The sequence below is a fragment of the Hemiscyllium ocellatum genome, chromosome 5, assembly GCF_020745735.1.
Source record: "Hemiscyllium ocellatum isolate sHemOce1 chromosome 5, sHemOce1.pat.X.cur, whole genome shotgun sequence".
In the NCBI taxonomy this organism is placed as follows: domain Eukaryota; kingdom Metazoa; phylum Chordata; class Chondrichthyes; order Orectolobiformes; family Hemiscylliidae; genus Hemiscyllium; species Hemiscyllium ocellatum.
The window spans coordinates 92,203,338-92,228,646 of NC_083405.1; the positions used below are offsets into that span (position 1 = coordinate 92,203,338).

General features: G+C 39.4%; 1 protein-coding gene and 1 long non-coding RNA gene across 3 annotated transcripts in view; both read right to left on the reverse strand.

Annotated features, from left to right (window-relative positions):
• Positions 1-25,309, reverse strand: part of nebl (nebulette) — a 332,169-nt gene that overhangs the window by 72,162 nt on the left and 234,698 nt on the right. The gene's annotated exons all lie outside the window — the stretch shown is intronic.
• LOC132816116 (uncharacterized) lies at positions 1,854-15,138 on the reverse strand. The gene is made up of 3 exons (XR_009644747.1): positions 15,075-15,138; positions 14,493-14,569; positions 1,854-1,928 (listed from the first exon to the last, which is right to left on the reverse strand). It is a non-coding gene; the product is annotated as an uncharacterized LOC132816116 (long non-coding RNA).

Here is a 25,309-nt window from a genome sequence, read left to right on the forward strand (position 1 = left end):
ATACACTTCAAAAGCAATATCATGGTTGTTAAGTGCATGTAACATGGCATGCAATATAGATCCAATCTTTTTCTCTTGTTTAATATCTAATGAATTAATAAATGCTAAACAAAGTACAAAATAAACATTATGGATGACTAAATGATTTGCCTTATAAGTTTGATTGGAATACGTATCACATTTAATGGCATTATCCTTTCCCATCAACATTAAGCTCCATCTTATGAACATCACATGATCCATAATCTAGGCTTCCTCTCATTAGAGATATTGAAGAAGTTACTGATAGCTGATGCACAAATTATCCAGTGGAGAATGCAAAATTCATCTCTCACAAATATTACTGCCCTATTTTTTTGGAATTTGTGCTCATTTTTAACAAGCAGAAATAATCCAAATAGAAGATGTATACTCATGCCATATTTATAAAGCAGAATGTATTATGTCAAGTTTATTAAAAAAAGATTAAATAAGATGTTAAAAAACTAATAAAAAATGTTCAAATAAACTTGATTAAACCTCTTCAATGAAAGTGAGAAATTAGCAATTCTGTAGTTGGCACCATAAACGAGAAAGAGCTTCATCCCTGTCTCTTTCTGATTCCTCATTCTCCTGAATATTGACAATGTCAGATGGCTGAAGGGAGGTTGTGAGCTGTATTCTATGGTCTAAATGTCTGCCTCTGATTGGCCAGCAACTCTCAACAGGATGGATTTCATCACTGGAGCTCCAAATGTCAAGAAGTTTGAACACTGGCCAAATAATTCACCAAGAGACACTTAATTCAGTTGAATGTCCCCTATGGAAGCAACAAGTGGCCTGGACGGAGAATATTATTATCCCTCCCTCAGCTCTGCTGGCGAGTGATTGCTGCTGTAGTACACTGTTTCTATCAGAGGAGTTTTCCAATGGAGTCTCAGTGCCAATATTACACAAGACGTCATAGTGCAGGTTAAGATGACACTATGCATGTTTCTGATGTTACAGACCAGTGAGAGGCAGGAGGGGTGCTGTGTGTGTTATGCAGCAAATACCAGGGAGTCACACAGAATTGGCATCCTGACAATCTGACTCTATTGCTGCATTTTACCAGTAGTGGAATTGACAGGAGCTCATCACAACCTAAGGTGAGCTGCCAATGAAAAGCTCCTTTGAATGCCTTTCAACCCCCATCCCCACCTCACAATCTCACTGAACATCTGTATGGGCTCAGGCATGTATATTGTTTTAACCTTATCATAAAATCATAGAATTACACAATCCCTACAACATGGAAAGAAGCCATTTGGCCCATTGATTCTGCACCAAATTTCTGAAAAGCATTCCATGCAGACCTTAATGAAAGCCTTCTGCAAATCCAAATACATCATAAACAGCCATTCAACCTTATTGATGCTGTTAACTGCAGCTCAAAAACAGTAATAAATGAATTTTACAGAGACACACTTATGGACCAAATAAATAATTACGCCAGCAGCTTGGGTCACAATGAAACATTTGGTTATATTTTTATTAATGGAGAAAGATAATGTGAAATCTAAAATTATAGTTAAGTTTTTCTAGGTGCAGCACTTTATAATGCAGGTATCAAAAAAAATAGAATGAGCACAGACAGCACGGAGGTTGGCCGAGTGGTAAGCCATCATTGTGGCTAACTGGACTACAGCCTCAGTGCTGTGCCAATGCTGCTTAAAGAAAATCCAGGACAGCACAATAATATATTAAAGTCCTCCTCAATGACAAACTTTTGCAGTCAGTTTTCTTTCAGCCCCACCCAAACCAAAAAAAAAGGAATGTTAAGTACAAGTTCAAAAACAATTCCTTACATTGCTAACCAGCTTGGCAGTTTGTGTCGCTTTTTTGATGTCTGGCCTGTCGACAATTTGTGTATAACTGTGCATTTGTTGAGCATCTCTCTTGTACAATACCTACTCAGAAAAAGAAAATGATTACTCAGTTTACTCCTAACAAAATTTATATTTTAACCTTACAAAAGCTAATGTAGATTGAAACTTAAAAATATCCTACATTGTTCTTACATATATGTGGACCTAATACTCTTGGTACCATTCACACATCACAATATAGTTCAGTATTATCAGCAGAGGTTCCTGTAAATATGTAAATTTAATCAGCAGAAATAATGAGAGTCATAGAGATGTACAGCATGGAAACACCCTTCGTTTCAACCCGTCCATGCCAACCAGATATCCCAACCAATCTTGTCCCACCTGCCAGCACCCAGCCCATATCCCTCCAAACCCTCCTTGATTGCTAAGTCTTGAAAGCTAAATGGTCTTTACTTATTATATTAAGATGCTGTTACTTCATGAACAAGGCAGAAAATAACTGAGGTGAAAAGGTCAGAAATGTTCAACATTTTGATGATATCAGCTATCAATAGATCTCAGCGCAAATCAGAAATCAAGCAACTCATTGGCCAGGATTTAATAGGGCCCCCGGGAACAGGCTGGGAGATGGAGCTGGAAGATGGTGGGGAAAATAAAAACCAAGTGGGATGATAGCAGATTTTAACTGCCCACTGAGTGAAAAAGGTTTCCCTCACCTCATCCTGGCATCTTTTTTGGATTATTTCAAATCTATGCCCTCTTGTTCTTGCTCCTTGCAGACATGGGAACAGTCACAATCTATCTACTCTACCCAGCCCTTGCATTATTAACAACCCTCTATCAGATCACCTCTTACCTTCTTCTCTTCAAGGAGAACGATTATGATTTCTTCAATCTATCCTCATAACTGAGATTTGTCATCCAGAGAACTATTCTTGTAAACCCTTTCTACATCCCCTGAATGCATTCATATCTTTCCACCAAAGTGGAACCTACAACTGTACACAATACTCCAAATGATGTTGAACAAACATCTCATACGAGTTTAAGATCAACTTCTTGCTCTTGTACTCTATGCCCCAATTAATAAAGCTAAGGACACTAAGCTTTTATTAACTGCTCTCTCCATCTTTCCGACCTACTTTAATGATCTGTTATTACTACTCCTGCACCTTTTTTTTAAATTGAACCCACTATTTTATGTTGTCTTTCAATGTTCTTCCTACCAAAATGCATCACCTGACACTTTTCCTTGCACTGAACATCATCTGCCACCTATCCAGTCACTCCACCAACTTGTCTACATCCATCTGGAGTTCTGACCTCAAAATTCCCCTGCACACCATGATCCAGATCATTAATCTCTACAAGGAAAATCAAGTGTCTCAGTACTTTTCTCACAGCTCTGGTGAGCGGCATTCTTCCTAATCAACCCACTTTTTTCCACATAACTACAAATTCTATCACAAATAATTGCGTCAAGATTGTCTCTTAATTGCCTGTGCATATGAAATGATGCCCAGGGCTCCAAAGAAAAACTGCGTTGGTTTTCCCCCGGCTTTCTGGCCAATGAAAGGGGCTACTATGATTCCATAAAAGTCTTGCTATTATTTCTGGCTTTCAGTCTATGTATGATATTCACAAATCAGACTAAGAGCCTCACACAGTAGTCTTTGCTTATGCGATTATGATCTAATATGATGATTGTGCTAAAGAGTGTCATGTCTAGCAGTGTCATGTCTGCTAATACTGCTAACTTATTCGCAAGCTGCAAAAATTCTCATCCACATCAAACTGATTTCTTCAGGAGCTTCTATTGTGGCCACATCAGTTACACTGAATATAAACCTCCAACATATCTTCATATTCTAGCTGTCTTTTGTAAGCTCCTATCAGCTATCAGGCCTATCCTCACTGAAATCTGTTATCATCTGTTAAAAGTTCTTCTCATCCAATGATGGTTGAAAGATAAATAATCTGATAATTTAAACAAATATTAGAGAGGTTGAGCAAAGTAGAGGTTAGGAAGAACTGATACACCAGCTGGTGCTCGTCAAGCTAAAAAGTCATTATGCCTATCACATAAATAAGCAATGTGGTATATGAATCTGAGTGCCAGGGTGATGCCAACTATATAGACAGTATATTCCAACAATTTTGAAGATTGTAGCAATCAGCAAGTTCTTTTGACTTGAAGAGTGTGGTGCTGGAAATGTACAGCAGGTCAGGCAGCATCCAAGGAGCAGGAAAGTCGACGTTTTAGGCATATGCACTTCATCAGGAATGAGACTGGTGGCCCAAGTGGGCTGAGAGATAAATGGGAGGGGTTTGGGGGAAATGTAGCTGGGAATGTGATAGGTAGATGAAGGTGGTGGGGGGGGGAGAAAGGTGATCGATTAGAGAGGAGGGTGGAGCAAATAGATGAGAAGAAAGATGAACAGGTAGGGCCATTCAAGAGGGTGATGCTGAGTTGCAAAGTTGGGACTGGGATAAGGTGGGTGGCGGGGAAAATGGGGAAACTGGTGAAATCCATGTTGATCCCATGTGGTTTGAGGACCCAAGGCAGAGGATGACGCATTCTTCCTCCAGGCATTGGATGGTTAGGGTTTGGCAATGGAGGAGCCCCAGGACCTGCATGTCCTCGGCAGAGTGGGAGGAGCACTTAAAGTGTTCAGCCACAGGGCGGTGGGGTTGGTTAGTACAGTTGTTGCAGAGATGTTCTCTGAAACAATCCACAAGTTGGTGTCCTGTCTCTGTAATGTAGAAGAAGCCACAGCTGCTGCAATGAATACAGTGAATAATGTGTGTGGAAGTACAGGTAAATTTATGTCAGATGGGGAAGGATCCTTTGGGGCCTTGGACAGAGCTAAGGGCACAGGCTTTTTGTTTTAATACTAACTGTGCTCAAACAGCCTGTGCTTGTAAAACTCAGAAGATAATGCTTAATGTTTTGTGTGTTTCCATGACTGGATAGCAATTGCTGAATAACCAAGTGTGACGAGAATTATACTAGCACCAATTCAAGATTATCAGTCAGGCTTGCAACGTAGCTCATTTACACATACTGCTAATTGCGTGTAATGACCGGTCCTTTTTAGGAAACAGGAACATGACAAGATTTGCAACTTTTCTGAATTAAACTGAAGCACAGGGGACAATAGCTCCCCAAAGCATTCGCTATGGGAACATAGCACCCAGAATTGAGATGTCAGCCAATCAATCAACATTCATTTCCCTGCAGTCCAAATTATTGCTTATCTTGAAATTTGACATTTTTGTATCTGACTGATGAGTGCAAGTGAAAATGCTTCAGCAGTGCATTCTCTTTTCAATAACACCATGCTTTATTCTACAAAATGGGTTCTAGAAATCTGGAAATCTCTCCCAAAATGCAGTGGATGCTAAGCCAAGCAAAATCTTCAACAGTGAAATCAATAGCTTCCTTCACTATGGCAGTTTTATATTAGAACATTCCAGGAAGTCCGACAGGATTAGCTGCATGATGTGAAAAAAGTTCGTAATGCACAGTCTTTCAGATATGAGGGTTTCAAGCTGAGGAAAATTGAATTTGAGTTTGCAGTTCTGTGAAGGTTAGACTTGTATGTTTCAAACATCAGAAAGTCATTTTGAATAGTAAGTTCAAAACAATATTTACAATAAGTCATGTGATTTTAACTAAGCAACTAGCAAGCCACCTGGGAAAATAATTGCGAGGGTGTTTATTGACTTGAGTTTTCTGACCAACAGAAAGAGAGAGCAAAGGTGCTGTAAACAAGTTAATGCAGAGTGAGTAGTTCCATAATAGCAGGGGTATTGCTAGTAGCAGTCTCCAAACAGTCAGGGCTGTGCAGAAGTCCTGAGAATCTTAGAAATCACAGAAATAAAGGGGCCAGAAGCAGAAGGTTGTGAAGTTGTCAGAGCAGAAAACATCCTGAAAGGTTATGGAAGTCATGAGTTTTGGGAATCCATGTTTAGTAATAAAAGTGCCAAGTTTGCATTATATTTAAGAGTCTCAGGGTCTGATCTGCACCACACCAACCTTCTGACATTTTCTCAGATCATCACTGCTGGCACCTTGTGGTGCTTGCCACCTCTACCAGTATGTGGTTTGAGGTGGTTTGCTGCCACAAGTCCTTTGCTTTTACAGTGTTTTGGGCCTATCTAGTGATTAGTGGTAGAGAAGTGTCTACAGAAGAGACACTATTCATACATAACACAAAGATTTACTGCAGGACAACAATAAACGCAACTACATTTGGTCAGGTATAATTAATAGGACCTTAAGGAACTGCTGCAGATATATCTGCTCCCTCTGCAAGCTTCAGCAGAACTCCTTACCTCTACTCACCCAGGCTGGGTGCAACATCAATCAAATCAACAGAGCCAATGTAACATGAACAATAACCCCTTCAGAGTCATGTCTTATGCAATCAGGCAAGGCAAGATAAACTACGGACTATAAATTCTACATAATCCAAATCATTACCTTACCATAAATTCTTCTATAAATCAACTCATGGAATCACGCAAAATATATTTGTTTGTTGACTTTATCTGAATCTTTCAAGGCGTTCCATTCATTAATAACCAACAAGCTCCCTGCATCTAATAACGTTTTGCCAAAGGGTATGTCCATTTGCTCTTTTCTATCCTCCCCAGCTCCAGGATGTAGCCGCCACATCCATTTGGATATACCTCAAGTGTACAGTCACGAAGTCATAGAGATGTAAAGCATGGTAACAGACCCTTCAGTCCAACTCATCCATGCTGACCAGATACCTAAACTAATCTAGTCCCATTAGGCAGCACTTGGCCCATAACCCTCTAAACCCTTTCTAATCATATATCCACAAATGCTGTAATTGTACCAGCCTCCACCACATCCTCTGGCAGCTCATTCCATACACGTACCACCCTCTGTGTGAAAAAGTTGCCCCGTAGGTCTCTTTTATATCTTTCCCCTCTCACTCTAAACCTATGCCCTCTAGTTCTGGACTTCCCACCCCAAGGAAAAGACCGTGTATATTTATCCTATCCATGCCTCTCATGATTTTATAAATCTCTATAAGGTCACTCCTCAGCCTCTGACACACTGCAAAAAAGCCGCAGCCTGTTCAGCCTCTCCCTATAACACAAATCCGCCAGCCCTGGCAACATCCTTGTAAATCTTTTCTGAATCCTTTCAGAATATCCTTCCAATAGGAAGGAGACCAGATTTACACCCAATATTCCAAAACTGGCCTAACCAATGTCACATACAGCCACAACATGACCACCTCACTCCTGTACTCAATACTCTGACCAATAAAAGAAAGCATACCAAACGCCTTCTTCACTATTCTATCTACCTGCAAATCTACTTTCAAGGAACGATGAACCATCACTCATTCCAAGGTCTCTTTGTTCAGCAACACTCCCCTGGACCTTGTCATTAAGTGTATAGACTTGCTTTTCTAAAATGCAATATTTATCTAAATTAAACTCCATCTGCCATTTCTCAGAGCATTGATCCATCTGATCAAGATCCCATATTATATGCTGATGTAACCACCTTCGCTGTCCAAAACAACCTCCAGTTTTGGTGTCATCTGCAAACTTACTAACTATGCCTCCTATGTTTATATCTAAATCATTTATATTTATGATGAAAAGTAGTGGACCCAGCACCACTGCTCACTGAGGTCTAACCATGCTAACCAGTCTCCCATGGGGAATCTCGTCAAATGTCTTACTGAAGTCCATATAGATCACATTCACCGCTCTGCCCTCATCAATCCTCATTGTTACTTCTTCAAAAAATTCAATCAAGTTAGTGAACCATGATATCCCATGAACAAAGCCATGCTGACTATCCCTAATCAGTCCTTGCCTTTCCAAATACATGTAAATCCTGTCCCTCAGGATTCCCTCCAACACCATGCCCACCACTGATGTCAAGCTCACCGGTCTATAGTTCCCTGGCTTTTCCTTACCACCTTGCTTAAATAGTGACACCACGTTTGGCCACCTCCAGTTTTCCGGCACCTCATTTGTAACTATCGATGATACAAATATCTTAGCAAGGGGCCCAGCAATCACTTCCCTAACTTTCTATAGAGTTCTAGGGTATATCTGTTCAGGTGCTGGGGACTTATCCACTTTTATGCACTTCAAGACATCCAGCACCTCCTGCTCTGTAATATGGACACATTTCAAGATGTCACCTTCTATTTTCCCATGGTGCACATGTTTGCTGAAGACATTGATGCTGACATTGTGATAACTAGCTGAAGGTTCATTTCATTAACACAAAAAGCTGAAGTGGCAAACAGTTCAAGATAAACAAAGACTTTGTGCTATTCTATTAATAGTGACACCCATATTAATGAATACATTTATCATCTTAAACAATGTTTGCTAGGATTGTTTCCTGTCAACGTGAAGACAGGAAAACAATGTGTCACTGCTGCATTATTTGAAAAGTTAGTCATTAGCTACAAGGTGTTTTGAAAAATTCCAGATGATAATGAACATGAAATAACGTTGCTCCTCCCTCTCTTGAATTTAGTCCTGATCCATCTCCAAGTAATTATTCACAAATAAAAACGCACACATTTCGTGGAATCTTTACATCTTGCACTTATCAAGACAATCTGCAAGAATCCCTTTCCAATGATATTCTTGTCAATTGTCTGAATGAGTGCAAGCCAAAACATTTTGACATAAATGTGGCTTTTTCATCAATTCTCAAGTTCTGTACTACCGAATAATGAGAATTACTTAGAAATGCATATGAAGCTTACAAATTCTTTCCAAGTATGAAACAGTCGTAGACTGAGTTCTCCTGTGGATTATGGGAACCGAACATCAGGGCCATGTGCATATCCTAAGTTTGTGGGGTTCGGTAACATACCCAATGATTTTTAATTTTACTGTCAATTAGTCAGCCGCCTCGGTCTTCCCTGCACAATTAGAGATGATATGTAGTACATGGATGCAGAACCTGAGGGACAGTAAACAGCACCACTCAGAAAGGCAAAGGCATTGTACAACAGTCAGAAAGCAGGCACCAGAGAGTAAATGCACTCGTTGTTGTGGTTCTGTTCGCCGAACTGGGAATTTGCGTTGTAGACGTATCGTCCCCTGTCTAGGTGACATCCTCAGTGCTTGGGAGCCTCCTGTGAAGCACTTCTGTGATCTTTCCTCTGACATTTGTAGTGGTTAAAATCTGCCACTTCCAGTTGTCAGTTCCAGCTGTCGGTTGCAGTGGTCGGTATATTGGGTCCAGGTCGATGTGCTTATTGATTTAATCTGTGGATGAGTGCCGTGCCTCTAGGAATTCCCTGGCTGTTCTCTGTTTGGCTTGTCCTATAATAGTAGGGTTGTCCCAGTCGAATTCATGTTGCTGTCATCTGCATGTGTGGCTACTAAGGATAGCTGGTCGTATCGTTTCGTGGCTAATTGGGAATTTGTATTGCAAACAACACGACCAGCTATCCTTAGTAGCCACACACGCAGATGACAAGCAACATGAATTCAACTGGGACAACACTACTATTATAGGACAAGCCAAACAGAGAACAGCCAGGGAATTCCTAGAGGCACGGCACTCATCCACAGATTCAATCAATAAGCACATCGACCTGGACCCAATATACCGACCACTGCAACCGACAGCTGGAACTGACAACTGGAAGCGGCAGATTCAAACCACTACAAATGCCAGAGGAAAGATCACAGAAGCGCTTCACAGGGGCTCCCAAGCACTGAGGATGTCACCTAGGGGATGATACGTCTACAACGCAAATTCCCAGCTCAGCAAACAGAACCACAACAACGAGCACCCGAGCTACAAATCTTTTCACAAACGTTGAATTAAAGGCACTCATCTAAAGGTCAAAATTACATCAATAGCCTGAATCTTCTCAGAGATCGGTATGGAAGGGAAACAGTTACGACAACCTATGAATATGCTGATTGCAATCTTTCTGATTATGAAAACTCAAATTTCAAAATCATATTTTTGTGCTCGAATCACCAAGTGTGAAGCCATTTTTGTTACATTGCTAGGTTCCCAAGACAGTGGGAGGCCTGTGTGCTGTAAAATTTCACTGCCCTATCAGAATGTGTGTTAATTGTCCCTTCAGTTGCCTAACTTGGCCACCTGCACAAGCCACTGATTCTGGAAGCTCACCTCACCTGGAAGTCGACACAGGCAGGAACATATCGGGGTTTCATCGCATTGCAGTACATTCTAAAGTTCCAAGTCAATACCAACCCATGGCCACAGCTCCTGAAGATGTCTCTACAAGGCTGGCAAATATCCAGCCTATATTTCCTTTGAATATGCCCATGTGCGTGTTAAAGAAAGGATTTTTTTTATCTAGCCATTGTGAAAATAGAAAAGATTTGTATGACTCAGGGATCACACTCATAAGAATGCAAGAAATCAGAGAAATGCAAGAAATCAGAAATCTTCAAGCTTGTTCTATTACTCAACAGGATCATAACTGATCTATCACCATGTCACCTTTCCACACTATTCCTATATCACTTTGCATCCAAATACACACTGATTTGTTCTCAATGACTAAGTATCCACTGCTCTCTGTGGTAAAGAATTCGAGGTGCATAATCCTCAGATATATGAAATTTCCTCTCATCTCAGTCCTGAATGGCTGAGCCTTACTGCAAGACTGGAACTCCAAGTTTTAGATTTAACAGCATTTAGTTTGTAAAGAACCTGAAGAGGTCCACGGGCTGAGCTTTGCTGGCCCATTGGAGATGGACTACAGGAGAACAGAGTAGCTCCCCATGACAACAGCACTGCTGGTGCACAATGGCCATCTCCTCATTCGCTGTCAAGCTTTGGGATCCATCTTTTAGCTTGGGCAGCAGTTGTTGGAGGATGGCCACTGTCCTGCAGAGGTATCATGACCGCAGGATGCTGCCCCAGGAAAACATGTTCAATTCACTTTCTGCCCTACAGGTTGGATCTGAATTCTTCCAGAAATTTCAGTTCTATGTCTTTCAGTTAGATTACTTCAGATTCTTCTAAACTCCCAGAGTACAGGCCTTTCTTACAAAATTACTCTTCATAGAGTAATCTCCTTTTTTGGGTTGGGTTCCAATCATGTGTAAATGTCTTCCCTCATCTGTCGTAACCATGTTGCCTCCACCATGAGGCACACAAACTACTAGTAGATATTTTAGATTCAATTTAATAGAAACCTTGTGGGGATCTATCCCATCCCAGGAACGAACTTAGTGAATCTCTGCTGCACTTCCTCTGACCTAAGCAGATCTGCCCTTGGGTAAGGTGGCTAAACAACACTCAGTTCTCCAGTTGATTACTGCCCAGTCTAATCATAGTGCAACTTCTCACAATCCATCTCCTTGTTTAAATGCAATATATCATGTGCCTTTTTTAATTGGCTCATGGGATGTGGGCCAGCATTTCTTGCCCATCCCTAGTTGCCCTGGAGAAGGTGATAGTGATCTGCCTTCTTGAAGCGCTGCAGTCCATTTGCTGTAGATAGACCTACAGTGCCATTCTACAGGGAGTTCTAGGAATGTGACCAAACCTATTTCTTGCTGTACCTCTATGTTAACCTTTTACAATTTATTTACAAGATCTGCTTAGGTGTTGGTATGCAATCAAATCTGATACTTCCATGCTCTGCTGAAAACATAACTATGATTTTATCCTTTGGATTAGATTTTAAGTTGAAACCAGTTTAATTGTTCTGTTACATCTGGTCATCACTGAAAATCCTATCAAATAACCTAATGGGAAAGAGAATGTTTCATCTACAATCAATAGACATTTATTTATTTATTGAAGACTATTTCTGGCAACTTACTACATCCAAATTCTCCATTACATGTCTATTTTTTGGAATGTTTCAAACATGCAGTCAGTTCAAACCACTCTTTTTACTTCTATAAGTAAGATGTTGAAGGCAGCACAGTGGCTCAATGGTTAGCACTGTTGTGTCACATACCAGGAGTCTGCACGTTCACCCCATGCCTGTGTGGGTTTCCTCTGGCTGCTCCAGTTTCCTCCCATAGACCAAAGATGTGCAGGTTTCATGGACTGGCCATGCTAAATTGCCCAATGTCCAGATATATGCAGGGTAGGTGGATTAGTCATGGGAAATGTAGAGTTACAGGACTGGGTAGGAAGCTGTTCTGGGTGGGATGCTCTTCAGAGGGCCAGGGCAGACTGTCAGGATTAGAGTCATCGAGATGTATAGCATGGAAACAGACCCTTCGGTCCAACTTGTCCATGCCGAAAAGATATCTCAATCCAATCTAGTCTCACCTGCCAGCACCCGGCCCATATCCCTCCAAACCCTTCCTATTCATATACCTATTCAGATTCCTTTTAAATGCTGCAATCGTACCAGCCTCCACCACTTCCTCTGGCAGCTCATCCCATACACGTACCACCCTCTGCATAAAAAAGCTGCCTCTTAGGTTTCTTTTATATCTTTCCCCTCTCACCCTAAACCTATGCCTTCTAGTTCTGGACTTCTCCACCCCAGGGAAAAGACTTTGCCTATTTACCCTATACATGCCCTCATTACTTTATAAACTTCTATATGGTCACCTGTCAGCTTCCAATGCTCCAGGGAAAACAGCCCCAGCCTTTTCAGCCTCTCCCTATAGTTCAAATCCTCCAATCCTGGCAACATCCTTGTAGATCTTTTCTGAACCCTTTCAAGTTTCACAACATCCTTCTGATAGGAAGGAGACCAGAATTGCATGCAATATTACAACAGTGGCCTAGCCAATGTCCTGTACAGTCACAACAGACCTCCCAACTCCTGTACTCAATACTCTGACCAATAAAGGAAACCATACCAAACGCTTTATTCACTATCCTATCTACCTGCGACTCCACTTTCAAGGAGCTATGAACCTGCACTCCAAGGTCTCTTTGTTCAGCAACACCCCCAGGACCTTACCATTAGGTCTATAAGTCCTGCTAAGATTTGCTTTCCCAAAATGCAGCACCACACATTTATCTAAATTAAACTCCATCTGCAACTTCTCAGCTCATTGGCCCATCTGGTCAAGATCCAGTTGTCATCTGAAGTAGCCTTCTTCGCTGTCCACTGCACCTCCAATTTTGGTGTCATCTGCAAACTTACTAAGTATACCTCTTATGCTCACATCCAAATCATTTATACAAATGATGAAAAGTAGTGGACCCAACATCGATCCTTGTGGCACTCCACTGGTCACAGACCTCCAGTCTGAAAAGCAACCCTCCACCAGCACCCTCTGTATCCATATGGCTAGTTCTCCCTGTATTTCATCAGATCTAACCTTGCTAACCAGTCTCTCATGGGAAACCTTGACGAATGCCTTACTGAAGTCCATATAGATCACATCTACCACTCTGCCCTCATCAATCCTCTTTGTTATTTCTTCAAGAAGCTCAATCAAGTTTGTGAGACATGATTTCCCCTGCACAAAGCCATGCTGACTATCCCTAAATCAGTCCTTGCCTTTCCAAATACATGTACATCCTGTCCCTTAGGATTCTCCACACAACAACTTGTCCACCACTGACATCAGGCTCACTGCTCTATAGTTCCCTGGCTTGTCCTTACCGCCCTTCTTAAACAGTGGCACCACATTAACCAACCTTCAATCATCTGGCACCTCACCTGTGCCTATCAATGATACAAGTATCTCAGCAAGAGGCCCAGCAATCACTTCCCTAATTTCCCACAGGGTTCTAGGGTACACCTAATTAGGTCTTGGAGATTTTTCCACTTTTATGCATTTCAAGACATCCAGCACTTCCTCATCTGTACTATGGTCATTTTTCAAGATGTCGCCATCTATTTCCTTACATTCTAGATCTTCCATGTCCTTTTCTACAGTAAACATGGATGCAAAATACTCATTTAGTGTCTGGCCCATCTCCTGCGGCTCCACACAAAGGCCGCCTTGCTGATTATAGAGGGGCCTTATTCTCCCCCACTTTTGTCCTTAATATATTCGTAAAAACCCTTTGGATTCTCTTTAACTCTATTTGCCAAAGCTATCTCATGTCCTTTTTTTGCACTCGTGATTTTCCTGAAGTATACTCCTACTGCTTTTATACTCTTCTAAGGATTCACTCAATCTGTCCTGTCTATACCTGACATATGCTTCCTTCTTTTTCTTAAACAATCCCTCTATTTCTTTGGTCATCCAGCATTCCCTATTACCTACCAGCCTTGCCTTTCACCTGACAGGAATATACTTTCTCTGGACACTCATTCTCTCATTTCTGAAGGGTTCCCATTTTCCAGCCGTCTCTTTACCTGCGAACTTTTGCCCCCAATCAGCTTTTGAAAATTCTTGCCTAATACTGTCAAAATTGCCCTTTCTCCAATTTAGAACTTTAACTTTTAGATCTGGTCTATCCTTTCCTATCACTATTTTAAAACTAATAGAATTATGGTTGCTGGGCCCCAAAGTGTTCCCCCACTGACACCTCAGTCACCTGACCTGCCTTATTTCCCAAGAGTAGGTTAAGTAGACAGTAACTTAACTTGTTTATCAAAATGCAATTCTTCTGTCAAAGTGTTACTTGAACGTATGTATGAACAAAATGCAGACCCATTCACACCACTTTGATGTTTACGGACTTCCATTGCATACTTAACATCCGGTGGTTCTTTCATGATAGAATAGTGTGATTTTCCTTTCTCTGCATCATATTTCTGCTGATATTGTTTCTAATAAGAAAAAAAAATACACATTAGTAGAAATTAAACAGGGATAAAAATAACACACTAATGTTTATATCTATTAAAAACTCCCCTTTTTCCCCATTTTGGATTGCAGACATTTTAAATCGTATTCAGTTTCTCACAATGTTATAATTTATTTTGATAGAGTAAAATAATGAAAAAAATTGGGACACAAAATGATAAAATTACACCACAACTTGAATGTATGTAATATTGAATAATCCTCAAAAACCGGGAGGGGTTGTGGTAAGTGATTGAAAGCTCTTAGTTCTTTCTGATACAAGTGGCACAATGTGAACTTACTGCACTTAATGTGAATCTAGCAATAAAGAATTAAATTACTGACAGCAAGCACATCACCTAAAGATATTCACAATGCTGAGTATAGTATTAATATTGCACTCTTGGTGCTTTCTCAACACGCTCCTTGTATTGCACGCAGAACTTATTTGGCATACTATATTAGTAACAACAGATTACATCATTATACCTCACTCTAAATCCGTGTCACTTCTTTCGTAAACACAGTATCTATGGTGGCTGGCATCTGCGTGTACAAGCACTTAGAACTTTCTTTTTTCACAACTTCTTTGTACTTAGTCTGAAATTAGAGAACAGTTTATTACAGTCAAATACTTTTGCCAGGATTAATAGATATTCATGAAATTAACTTTTGTAACATTGTATAAATTGCCAAATTTTATCTTTTTCAAAATTTCTAACATCAAGTAATTTTCACAAAATATTAACAAAAAGAAACTCTTTGGTTTTATTAATTAGAGTTAAATCACTTATATTTCATAAAACTAAATGGTTCATCTGGTTACTAAACTCTTATTTTTGAAACAAATCAGTTATGCTTCTTCTGCTCTACGGTTATTTCTGAATGGTTTTTCTCATGACCGAACATTTCATTTACCATAAAATGATAGAATACTTATTTTACCATTGACCAATTATGGATGATATGCTACAGGTTTACAGAATTCTTTGTTTCAAACAGTTTATTCTCCAATGTTTGCCCCAGACCAGTTAGAAGTTTGACCTTCCTACTTAAGGGCTGAGGGAAACATTGCTGGGTTTGGAACAGAGAAGGAAGAGCTTGTTAACTGCCTTGAGGCAGACTACAGCCAACGGTTTGATGGGAAAGTGTCAAAAATAAAACCTTATTGATGCTGACCAGCCACATGCAATTGATTCCCTCTTTTTTAACCCACAAATTCCATAGACCAACATGTTAGGATTATGTTTTGCAAATTTTCAACCCATAATATTTACCCATTTGTTCTAATATGGTATATGTTAATTAAAGTAATGACATGAAGCTTAACAACACAGACAATAATCTTGCACCTATTAAAAGTAAACTTCTTTACAATTTACCTTAGAAACAAGGAAAGATGCATTTTTCAAACACTGCTGTTCGGGTGTATCGGGCACAAAAGTATACTTTCCTTTGACTTTACATATTCTTCTTTGTATTTAATCTTAAAAAGAAAGTCAATGTCACTAACAAAAACCACTCACTCAGTAAGTTGTAAGCAAACTTATACCTCCACTTTAACAAATGCACTGTTCCATTTAACCATGCAAGTCATTCCATTTATTACATTCCACTAGTATTGAAACTGCTGAGACTTTAAGAAAATGCTGAACATGATAAAGAAAGTTTAAAACAGTCTAAATAATTTAACACCAATCAACTGAGCACACCATTGACACAACATGCAAAGTGAGAACCTAGAACTTCCTTGTGGGTTTTAAGGAGTATTGATCATGTGAAATTCATCAAGATAATGTTTCAACATAAGTACTTACATCACTTATCCGATCACTACATTTCTGGACAAACTCAATATTCCTGCCTTTCACAATGAGTTTATACAGAGTGTGAGAAGAAAAACCAACATTACTAGAATATCTTTTCATTAAAAGTTACTGATATATAACAGAGCAAGTCTGAACTTCCAGTACTTCTTCGCCATCTCCTTTGTTGTTATTATTGACCCTCCTTATTTTTAACAAATTAAAAAGTCTATCAGCAAATCTTTCGGGAGCTGCAACCACTTTGCAGTAGCCTATTCTAACATCCACTATGAAGAATACAGTTTAAGACCACATCCTAATTTAGCAAGCACTTGATGGTCTTTATCTCAAGAGTTCAATGGGGTGAATACAAAAACTTCACAGATGACCCTGTGTCCAATTGCCCTTTGAAGCTAATAATTTTTAAAAGATAAAAACTTATTTTTAGACCCAACATAAACTATGCTTGTATGAGTTAAGAATTTAGTTAATGTTGAGGAAATCTGAATAGTTTAAATTCACTCCTAGCTGAGTATTTTGCAGTCAGAATGACTATGAAGGAATTTTGTTACTCAGGAATATGTGTCGTACATCTGTGCTCTGTTTAATCATTTGGTGATGTTGAATGTCCTATCCATACTAAATGGGAGCAGAATACCCAGCTTACATACCAACAATAAATATTTTATAGTCGCTAGAGATCTTGCATGGTAGGCAACAAATGTGCCTTTATTTAACCATATGCAACAGTATAATTTGATGAGAAGAACAGACACAATGGGATGATGTGCCTCTTTCTATGTTGTTAAACTCTGACACTGTGGTAGCTGAGTTAGTGACACTCAACCTCCGAGTTACACCATCCTGGGTTCAAGGCTTGTCGAAAAAAATCTTCAGTGTGATATTTAGAGGGGGCTGTACTGAAATCCCTTTGGCATGAGACAACAAACAGATGCCCCATCAGCCTTATAAAATGATATATTACAGAAGATGTCTTTGGTCCATAAGTATATATTACAAAAAAAATTTACTACCTACACTAGTCCCACTGTCCCGTACTACGCTCGTAGCTTTGAATGTTATGGTATTTCAATTGCTCGAGTACTTTTTTTTAATGGTTGTGAAATTTCCAGCTTCAACAACTCCCTGAGGCAGTGGATTCCAGACCTGACCATCCTCTGGGTGAAAAGGAATTTCAAATCCCCTTTAAACCTCCTACCTTTCACTTTAAAACTATGCCCCCGTGTTACTGACCCTTCAGCAAAGGCGAACAGCTGCTTTCTATCCACCTGTCCATGCCCCTCATCATCTTAAACAACTCTATCAGGTCCCTCCTCAACCTTCTCTGCTCTAAAGGAAACAACTCAAGCTTATCCAGCTTATCTTATCATAATGAAAAGCTCCATGCTAGGCAACATCCTGGGGAATCTCCTTTCTGCACCCCCTACAGCACAATTACATCCTTCCTACAGTACAGAGACCAGACTGCACACAGTACTCCAGCTGTGGCCTAACCATAGTTCTGTACAGGTCCAACATGAGTTCCCTATTCTTAAAATTAATGCCATAACTGATAAAGGCAGATATCTTGTATGGTCCTTTAACCACCCTATTAACCTGTCCTGCCTGTGGGATTGGAGGACAAGCACCCAAGACCCTGCTGTTCCTTTGAGTTACATACTGTTTACCATTCATTAAGTACTCATTTTTCTTGTTCCTTCATGCAAAGTTTATCACCTCATATTCCAGTACAAGATCCCATGACAGGAATTTGAAATAGAATAGGAGGGTTAACCTCAGTGTTCTGGTCAGTATCTATGCCTCAGTTAATATCACAATAAACATGATTATCTCATCAAGGTCACACTGCTGTTTGTGGGAGTTCGCTGTGTGCATACTGGAAGCAGTGTTTTCTGCAATACAGTAGTGACCACATTTCAAAAAAATAATTCATTGGTGTAAAGCACTTGGCGATAGCAACGGTCATAAAAACCACTACATAAATGCAAGTTATTGTTCTTCCGTTTCAAAATTTAAGCTGTCCTACTTGATTCTAACAGACCAAAATATATATAGTCCTCCCCAATATGCCACTAAATGTTAAGAAATATCACAGGATCATAGGAACATGAGTAGACTCTACAGTAAGATGAGGCAGCTCTGCCATTCAACATAGTAACAGCAAATCAAACACTTCTACCTTTTTAAAATCGGAGTAAAACATTTTACCCACCTCCTCCCCATTACCTCGTGTGCCACTGCTAATCAGAATTCAGTCAACGGCTGCCTTAAATATCCTCAAAGACTGAGCTTCTACAGCCTTCTATGGTACAGAATTTCAAAGGTTCAAATATTTGTCTTTCTCTCAGATTAAAGTAGTATTCCTTTTATTGTTAAACTGTGCCTCTTGGTTCTCGACCCCCAAACCATGGAAACATCTTACCTGCATCAGCCCTGTGTATCCTTGCAGGTATATTGTCAATTCCAATGAGATCAGTTCTCATTCTTCAAAATTCTAGACAATACAGGCCCAATTTGCCCAATCTCTCCTGATAATCAAATCGATTCATCCATGGAACATGTCTGGTGAACCTTCATTGCACTCCCTCTATGACAATAACTTTCCTGAGGGAAGGAAACCAAGTCGACACACACTACTCCAGGTGCAGTGTAACCAAGTTCTTATACAATTGAAGCAAGGCATAATTACGCCTGTACTCAATACTTTTTACAATAAAGGCTAACATTCCTTTAGCTTTCCAAAAAGCTTGATTCACCTAATGCTACCCTTCAGTGACTGATGGACAAGAATATCAAGGTCCCTTTCCAGTACATTACCTCCTGTCTCATGTGCTTTAATTTTTTTAATCAACCTCCTGCAAAGGATTTTTTCAAGATCCTTCTGAAAATCAATGTAAACTACTTCCATCAGCATGTCTTTATAAATTTTATTTGTAACATATTCAAAAAGACAAGTTTGCCTCACAATTTCAAGCCGGTTCTGCCCAATCAGATCATTATCAAGTGTCCATTTACCCCAAACGGTGTAATGTATTCTAGCATTTTCCCTAACACAGATGTAAGGGTTCACTTTCATTCCCTTCTTAAATAATACGGTGACATTTGCTAACTTCTAATTCACAGGAATCATTCCCAATATCTGTGCATTTTTGAAGATAATCATAAATGCATCTAACCATCACTAAAGCCACCTTCTTCAATACTCCAGAATGAAGACTGTCAGACCTGGAGATTCAGTAACTTTCAGCCCCATTTAGTTCTCCATTGCTGCCTTCTTATTAATGTTAACTTCCTTCAGCTCTTCAGCCTCCCTAGTTGCTTGGACCTCCGGTACTGGGACATTTCTTGTATTTTGCTCATTAAAACAACACAAAGTAATCATTTGAATTTATTTCCCATTATAAATTCTCTCAACTCTTCATGCAACAGACCTATATTAGTTTTAGCTGACCATTTTCTTTGAACTGCCTATTGAAGCTTTTACGGTCCATTTTTATGTTCTTGCTAGATTTCATTCTTATTCTTTTCTCCCTTAGCTAATGAGTTTCTTGGTCCCCTTTTGCTGTATTCTTTTAATCTCCCTGTCCTCAGAATTACTGCATTTCCTGGTAACCATTTAGGACTTTTCTTTTAATCATATGCAATCTTTAACTTTCATTGACAGCCATAGTTTACTGACTTGTTAAACCAGTTTTTGTAAGTTATGTACTAGTTATTTAAAGAAAATCCGTTACCGATGTATGTTATTTTCTCAGATCACCTCAGTCTATTTGTGCCTCATGCAGCATTCCCACTAATTTCTTTTTAAACTAACTGTGCAGGCCTCCATACAAGCAATTCTGGAACCAGAAGTCAATGCTACGAGCAGCACCCTGATACTGATCAATGTGTAAAAACCTTGGAGTAGCCGCAAGCACAGCTGAGAGGGAACATTACCCCCGTGCCTTCATAATTTCCCTTAATCATATTTAACACCCTTGTTTCAGATTGATCTACCTCACTTCAAACATAAGGGTGAAATCCTATCATATTATAGTCAATCAACCTAACCAGTTATTTTATATTAATTACATAATGCATGTCCTCTCATTGGTTCCTGAACATACTGCTCTAGAAATTCATCCCTAATACACTCTAGAAATTCAGCTTCAGTGCTCAGTTGGTTTCTGTAATCTATATGCAGGTTTAAGTCACCTATGGTTACTATGTTGCCTGTGCTAAAAGCTTCTCTCATCTCCTGTTTTGTACCATGCCCCACTGACACATAAATAACTCCAGCCAATGTCTGTCAGCCCTTGCTGTTTCTTAGCTCCACCCAAATACATTTCACAATGCTTTTCTGATTGAGATCCTTTCTTGCTAGTATACTGATCCCATTCTTATTATCAACACAATTCCACCCTTTTAACTTGTCCAAACATTGAATATCTTTGAACATTCACTTCCCAATCCTGATTACCATGCATCCATGTTTTTATGCATTTTAGAAGAGAGAAACTCTTTTCCAATGGGTCTAAATATTTAATATCTCACAGCAGACAAGAAGAATGAGAGAAAGCTTACTGAAACAATGAGTTTTTGAAGACATATATTAGCACATTAAGGTCGTTTCCCCTTGTGGAAGGGTATAGGATGAAAGGGCATAATCTCAGAGCAGGGAATAATACAATTGGAACAGAGATGAGGAGGATTTTTTTCTCTTAGAATTCTTTACCTCAGAACTCTATAGGTCATTAATATATTCAAGACTGGGATAGACATTTTTAATCAGTAAGGGAATCAAAGGTTATAGGGAAAAGGCAGGAAAGTAGAGTTGAAGATTTATCAGCTCAGCCATTATCTCACTGAATGGCAAAGCAGATGTGATGGGCTGAATGGCCTACTTCTGCTCTTATATCCAAAGATTTAATGATCCTGGTTTGGGCAATAGCGAGTCAGTTAGGAAAATATACTAGAATGGAGACAATTTTCTCAATGTTGAGAATCTCACAAGTTCAATATTTCAGTTAAAATTTTAAAGACCAGATGAGGATCTCACTAGTGAGAAGTCTATTTGTATACATTAACCTCATTATTATTGAATATTGTCTTGTTTATATGCATGTTCTCTGCTCCAGGACATCTTTGCATGGCTCCCTCAAGGTAGTGTCCTCAGTCCAACTGTCTACAGCTGCTTCCCTCTATCATAAGTTCAGAAGTGGGAATGTTCAATGATTTTGGACATCAGTTTCACAAAATTTTAAAGGGCTACACCTTATGTTGATAAGACTATTAAAAAAAATCTCATCCAGAATCGAGTCTTACGGAAAGCAAAAGTTAAAACAATACTAAACAACCAGTAGATTTTAGGCAGTGTATGCAGTTCTGAGTTCCAGGTGTCTAAATAAATTAAGAGATTTAGGACATAGTAGGAGAAAGGTACTTACACAGCAGGCTGAGAGGATATTTAATTTCTCAATGAATTTACTGATGAAAGCAAATAGAGTCATAGAGATGTACAGCACAGAAACAGACCCTTCGGTCCAACTCATCCATATCGACTGGATTAAAAACTCAGCAGGTTTGGCAGCATCCTTGGAGACAGAAACAGGGTTAACATTTCAAGACCAATTTGAGTCTTCATCAGAACAGGACTGAAAAATGGTGGTTTTCATGTTGTACACAGTGGGGTAGGAGGGGTGAATGGAACAGATTGCGAGGGTACTGCCAAAATAAAAGGCATGGGGAGTGGTAATGACAGTAAAAGGAGTGATAGAGATGTAGAGTGATAGATGGGAAAAGGAAAAAATGGATCTGCTCTGCTGAGAGCAAAGTCAACAAGGCACACATAAAACATGGTTGGGCAGTGGGGGAATGTAGGAAAAATAGAAGTGATGTTTGGGGCCACAGACAGTGAGGAAAAGGAAGATAAAGGGTCTAGTTTTATGCTTTCTACGGTCGCATGGGAGGGTGCCATAAAACTTGGGAGGGGGCTTTGATGAAATGTTAGGAGCAATGAAAGAGTGGACCAGGGTGTCAGGGAGGGAATGGTGGTATGCCAGTAGTGGAAGGGAGGGAATGATATGTTTTGTGGTAGTATCCTGCTGGAGGTGGTGAATTGACAGGCACTTTGCTTTTCACAGTCTGAAATTAATCATCACTTGCAGGTTTTTAATTACATCTTTAATCCGGCTGTTTTGATTTACTTTCACATCTATTTCCATGTTCCTTTATAGCTTTTTTCAATTCAAAAAGCAATATTGCTGCCTTGAAGGATGCTTTTATCCTAATTAAAAATGCAGATAAACTGAAATGTCACCACACAGCACAGCTGAAATAGATATCTAACTAATCATATCTCTAGCTATCACAAGGGGGGAGGGTCACCTAGACTTAAAGTAATGACCATATGTCTTTATTTGGATTAAAACCCTGAAGTTTATGCCACTTTTTTGTTTAGAAAGTCAAACAGTAAAAGTCAATAAAACACCTTAGGAAATACTATGGTTCAGACACTTTCCAGACATTCCTCATTTACTTCATGCACAAAAAAACCCCAGAACATAGACAACCACTTTTCCTATGAGCCAAAACATGACCTTGTAAACACAAAGTGACCTGAAAGCTACATAGTTAGGGTGAACAATATACCTCTACTATAATAAATTCACATAACTTAAGCTTAGACGTTTTGAGGTTGGAAGAAATTGTTAACAATATATTGTAACTCGGACTATAAACCATGAATTACGTTCATACATTTATCATGTAAAATTAACAGAAGCAATAGAAAACAAGCAGGTTAATAAATTTTACTACAAAGTGCAGTTATTGATCCAAAATACATTTCAAAAGACTCACTGGCTCAGGTTCATCATGGTAATTTTTAACTTACATCAATTATGGATTGAGGAATTTATATGCACAATTAACAGTGCTCCCCCTAGACCCCATTCAGCAATGGCATGGTGAAGTAGTAGATCTGCAAAAACCTAGAAAGAGGTAATGGTATTTTGGTTCTCTCTGCTTGAATATTCAACATTATAATTTGCCCACACAGAGATGATTCATCTCCCCCTTTGACATAACATTATGTACAGAAAAATATTTTCTAGAAATTCCCTCAGCCAGTCTGTTTCCAGGCAACAGTGAACAAATTTAAATAGTCCCCAGTTAGAATAACTACAAAAATTCCAGGGAAAAAAAAATAAAAACTAGCTTCTCTGTTGAAAGCATGAGACTTTTGATCCATCGCAGTAAGAGAAATTAACATTACAATGTAAGATGATGCAAACCTCTTTTCACCATGTAATATAAAAGGAATCTTGCTGGCAGATTTTTGATCTAATTAAGCATGACTTTCAGAGCAACTATATTCTAAAATGCACAGAAAGATATGAAAAGGATTTACAAAGGTCATAGGGAGAATGGCAGGTTACTGAACCCAAAATGTTAACTCTATTTTATCTCCACAGGTGCTGAGTTTCTCCAGTAATTTGCTTTTTTTTGTTTGTTTCAGATCTCTAGAATCCATGGTTCCTTAATCATTTTACAACAGGATGACCATTGGATTTTAATGAAGGCTTAGAGAAACACTGGTCAGAGAAAGCAATGCCACAGGAAAACTAGGACACAGCAGCTGATTCAAAAATCACCTCATGTTAAAAGACGAGGGGACACGCGAGGAACATTTGAAGGTCACAATATTACATTTGTTCTCATCCATATTGAACACTATATTCCATTTTGGTTCCACAATAGCATTGAAAACACATATGCACATACTTTGAGCCATGCTATTTTTAGCATACACCCAAGGAACACCTGCCAGTAATATGCAGAGTGGGCAAATCACAAAGTCAATCAACACAAAATATTGGTCTTTTGGAGTTCAAAAGCTCAGCTGATGCATCCTTTGACAACAACATACTAAGAGGATGAAGAGGCAACCATGGCTGACAAGAAAAATCAGGTACACCAACACAGCAAAAGAAAAAGCATTCTATGTGATAAAAATTAATAGGAATCCAGAGGGTTGAGCACCCTTTAAAAACCAGTAGAGGGTAACAAAAAAAACCATCAAGGGGTGGAGAAGGTGAAGTAAGAATATGTTAGCTAGTAACATAAAAGAAAACTGCCAGAAGTGTTTAGATATATAAAAGGAAACAGAGACTAGAGTGGACATTGGACGACTGGAAAATGAGGCTGGAGATGGAGGAACAGTGGAGAAACTGAATAGGTACATTCCATCAGTTTTCACAATGGAAGACACCAGTAGTACACCTCAACTTCAAGAGACGCAGGGGCAGAAGTCAGTGTTATGGCCATCACTAAGTAGAAGCTGAAAGGTCTGAAGGTGGATAAATATCTAGATTATATGGACTACACCACAGAGTTCAAAAGGAGACAGCTAAGGAGATTGTGGGGGCAATGGCAGTGATCTTTCAAGAAACACTGGAGTCAGGGAGGGTCCCAAAGGATTGGAAAATGGCTAATGTAATATTCCTTTTTAAGAAGGGAGGGAGGCAGAAGACAGGAAACTATCAGCCAGTTAGCCTGATCTTGGTCATTGGTAACATTTTAGAGACCATTATCGAGGATGAGATTGCAGAGTCCTTGGAAGTGTATGAAAAATAGGCCTGGGGTATCACAGCTTCATCAAGGGTAGGTCATGCCTGACAAATCTGTTAGAATTCTTTGAGGAGATAATGAGCAAGTTAGACAAAGGATAGCCATTGGATGTGATATATTTTAATTTCCAGAAGACCTCTGAAAAGGTGCCATTCAGGTGGTTAATAAATAAGATATGAATCCATGATGTTAGGGACAAGGATAAAGGATTAGCTAACTGGCAGAAAGTAGACAGTAGTGACAAAGGGGTCTTTTTCCAGATGGTTGCCAATGACCGGGGAATTGGCC